Below are 4,534 nucleotides of genomic sequence, written 5' to 3' on the forward strand. Positions count from 1 at the left end.
TTTTTTTTTTTTTTTTTTTTTTTTTTTGACAAAATATAGCCATACTAGTTTATATCACTTTTACTGCTATTTTAGTGCTGTACAAGCAGACAAGCCCATCGCAGCTCTCGGAAATATAGAGATCCGAACTACATATTTCGAATTTAAAAGTCTTTTAATCTACCACAGAAGCTGACGTCGTCTCCAAGGCAACTGTTTTCAAAGAGAAACTGGCTTCCTTCAACATGATAACTGACAAGAAGAAGTTTGCACTCTTTGCTTTGGCTCAAGAGCCCTGTGTCTTTCTCCAAAACCCTTGGACGTGATCAGAGATCGAGATTTCACCGGAAGCCTCACCATGATTTCAATTCGACGATATCGTTCGGTGTATGAATCTTCTCAAACTCTCTTTTTCTTTTTCGATTGATCTCTTTTCGACATCGAGGGTATCACTGGACCACCAGGTACTATGGGTGGATTGATGCCCTTCAGCTGTCTAGGTTTCCACTCCCTCTTGTATCCTTATCGTCCCTTGGTCAACCGTTATGCTAGATTGGGTCTTCATCGTTACAATTTGAAGGAGGTATAAACTAGTTTCCTACGTCTTTCACGTTATCATACCACAGTCAACACTAATTTCTCTTTTTTTTTTTTTTTAAAGGTTTCCAACTTCGAGCTCCATCATCTAATCAAATTCAACTTCCGGTCTAGTGGTTCTTCTTCTTTCCTCATGACTTTGGCTGCAGTTGATCCAGTTGCCAATAGTCCGACTCAAACCTTTCAGGTTCGAGTTGATGAAACGCAGTGTGGCTTTTTGGATGTGATTTGTTCTAGAGTTAAAGGTAACTACTAAGAGGGACTGAATTGTGCATTTATATATATATATATATACTAGAAGTTGTCCCGTGCTACGCACAGGCTTATCTTCATATTTGTTCTATTGACAATTTTTTTTACTGTTAGATTTTCATCTTTCTTAATTGGTTTTTTTATTGATAAAGGTAATATTAATTTTTAAGGGAAGAGTATGTATCTTAAGTAATTAAACTACACCCCCTCTTTGGAATGCTTTCTCTCTCTTTTCTCTCTCAAATCTTTCAGAGAGAGAAACCTTTCGTTCTCATTTTCTGACAAAACTTATCGTCGGCTTTTTGTCTTCGGCTAAGTCCAGTTATATTTCTCGCCTTAGTGCGAGTGTATCATAGCTTTGGTGGTTATTTCTTTAGTTTTCTCTTCTTTTTGCAGAACCTCATAGATCTCCTTATGGTTTAAGGAGGCAAAGCCGAGTAGTGGACGGAGCTTCTGGATCGTCGGATTGCTCGATTCCATTCATGAAGGGTGTAAATCCTCATAACTTATTGGGGCCGTTAGATCGGCTGTGGATGACGGTTTTTCCTTGGGTTTGTGAATCGTGAAGAATGGAATTTGGTGGCTGGTGAAGAACGGATTAGGAGAGCGTGTTTTGCGACTGATCTGACATCTCACCTTCTCGTGTATTCCGGGGCTTAACAAATATGAAAATTCAAGTTTCTCTGTTTCTTTCATACTCGGAGAAAGCTGCAAAAAAGATTACATTTTGGTGATTAAACCAAAAACAAAAACAAAAACAAAATAAAATAAAGATTACATTTTGGTGATTTTATTCACTTTGACATTGTTTAAGGCAAATCCTCATCATCTTTATTTAGTTGTTACGTAAAGACATAAGCGAAAGTTGAAATTTAAGTCTCATATCACAAGTTAACTAAAATCAATTACAAATCACCTCGTCTAACATTGTTTCTCTAATGTCTTCCTTTGACATATATATAATAGAGATCTGATCATCTATTTTAAGCTTTAGGTCTCCCTATCCATAGTAATTTTAACAAATATCCAAGTTAGAATAATATATAAATAAAAGAATGTATAATTAAATTTTAAACTCAAAAAAATCATTTTCTAACACAATTATACCATTGTGTGATATATATCTTAGGCTAAGTTACATTGTTTTGACTTTATGGATACGTCGTAGTGTACATGCACATAGGCTCATGATGTCTCAATACTGTAATTAACCTTTTAAACTCGTTGAGATAAAATAGAAAATGTTATTATAGCTTACTCAATATGGCAATAGGAAAAAAGCTTAAAGGAGAAAATAAGAGTAACTAAATTTTTTATTTGATTGTTTGGTCATTCCGTAAAGGTTTTCTCCTCCACCTAACCACCAGTCCAGACTACTATTTTACGTTTTTGCATAAACTTCAGTTCCTTGTCTGAGATCTTAAATCCTCCATTTTCATTTAAAAATGAATTGTGCAATGAGCAAATCATTTACGTGATCTAAAGGAAAAATGCTTCAGAGATATTAGAACTTTCCTCGAATCATAACAATAATTTGAGTACGAAATAGAATAAAATCACATGAAATATACATATTAAGGAACCAGCCAGTCAACCATTATAGTAGCAGAATTTGGCCGTTTGAAATTAGGATAATTTAGAATTTTATATAAAGAGAAATAAGATATTGGAATATAAATTTATGACTATACATTGAATTTGATTTTTTGATATAAATGTAAGCTAATTTATTGGGATTTTAAAGGTGATAATGGGATTTAAAAATAAATTGTGCAATAAGCAAATCATTTACGTGATGTAAAGGAAAAATGCTTCAGAGACATTAGAACTTTCCTCGAATCATAACAATAATTTGAGTAAGAATACAGACACATGAAATATACATATTAAGAAACCAGCCAGTCAGCCATTATAGTAGCAGAATTTGGCCGTTTAAAATTTATGGGACAATATAGAATTTTAGATGAAGAGAAATAAGAGATTGGAATATAAATTTGTGACTAAACATTGAAACTGATATTTTGATAGAAATGTAAGCTAACCTTTCTAAAATGCAAGTCAGTGTTAAATTGAAAGTTGTCTTCGAAGGGTGGTTTTGATTTTTGTTTTCAGATGTTCGAGATGAGGATATTTTGCCAACAACATCTGATGAGTGGGTAAATGTAGATATAAATCATATACTAAAGAACAAAGTGGAAGCTAGGATACCAGAAATACGAACAGTGCAAAATAGGTTGTTACTGGAAGCTCCTCACCCTTGTCTAAGCAAGGCTGAAAAAGTAGAGAACCTAAAATAATCAAAACCAATAGAGCATTGTTGTTTTTTAACAGTCTCCAAAGACGTTTTCTCCGTGAAAACAATTCTCCACTTGTGTTTGTTGCGACGATAACGGTTGGAGGATGCGATAACATCAAATCATTGATGATGTACAATTGGCCTTTAATCATTGATGATGTTTAAAAGCTTAGACTGATTCTCTTCTAGGACATGTTGTTTTGTGATGTAACCACATTGAGAATTGAGAATTGAGACTGATTCTCTTCTTAGGCACACGATTAGGAAGGACTGAAGCTTGTATAGCACAATCCTGAAACAAAGGCGAAATGAATATGTTAAAATGGAGGTAAATCAGGGGTCAAGAGGAACAATAATAGAGATAATATACATTTTCATCAGGAAGGAGACATTTTCATCAGGAACAATAAGTAAGATATTGTTTCTTCGAAAGTCTCGAACTTCCCAAATATGGATGACCCGAACAACAATCCTATTGATACCAGTGTTGTGTGTTTCGTTGGAGGTTGAATAAAGGGTAGAGTAGGGCGGTATTGTTTTAGTTTTACCCATGCTGTAAGAGAGAGAAGGTTAGTGTCGTCAAAGGTTGTTATTTAAAAAGAAAACTTAGGTGTTTGAGGGAGAGTAATCAGAGATTGGAATGAAATGTTAATGACCATGAAATCATAGGTGTTTGGTATTAGTTTCATTACATTATAATTTGGTGGTAAACGTAAAGATGAAAATGAAGGATATACTTCAATGAAATTCTTTAATTACCTTAAAGATTGTAATGAGTAATACCGTAATCATAATAATGGTTCATATGATTCTAATTGGTAGTGCAGGTCTAAACCCCTTTTTAAAAAAATTTCAATTTGATTCCAAACATTTTTTTTTTTTTTGACATCAATTCCAAACAATTTGAAAACGATTTTGGACAGGATTAATGTTACATACTGTCTTTAATTACCTTAAAGATTGTAATAAGTAATACAAATAATGTAATCATAATAATGGTTAATATGATTCTAATTGGTAGTGCAGATCTAAACCCCTTTTAAAAAAAATTTAAATTTGATTCCAAACAATTTGAAAACGATTTTGGACAGGATTAATGTTACATACTGTTTGGAACTTCAAATAGGTGTTCGGGATCTTGACAAAGACATTAAACCGGAAATGATTTAGAATTTGGAGGTGGAGTAGGAGAATTAAACCAAAGAAACTCAATGATTATGAGATCTGTGAAGGTACATCGGAGGTGGTAGCTGCTGGGAACAATGGTTGTGAGAAGGTGAGTACAGGTGAATTCGACATGTTTGGTTCGTATACTTCTGATGAGTGTAAGGGCTGTCAATTATATTTGTTGGGCTTGTAATTGGTCTTATTTTGTCAAGCCTAATATGAAAACTTAAAAACAATGGCCTT

The 4,534-nt window shown here is 33.7% G+C and overlaps 1 pseudogene; it reads right to left on the reverse strand.

Annotated features, from left to right (window-relative positions):
- The window catches only part of LOC104752088, a 1,504-nt pseudogene extending 1,278 nt beyond the window's left edge, over positions 1–226 (reverse strand).

Source organism: Camelina sativa, chromosome 2, assembly GCF_000633955.1.
Source record: "Camelina sativa cultivar DH55 chromosome 2, Cs, whole genome shotgun sequence".
In the NCBI taxonomy this organism is placed as follows: domain Eukaryota; kingdom Viridiplantae; phylum Streptophyta; class Magnoliopsida; order Brassicales; family Brassicaceae; genus Camelina; species Camelina sativa.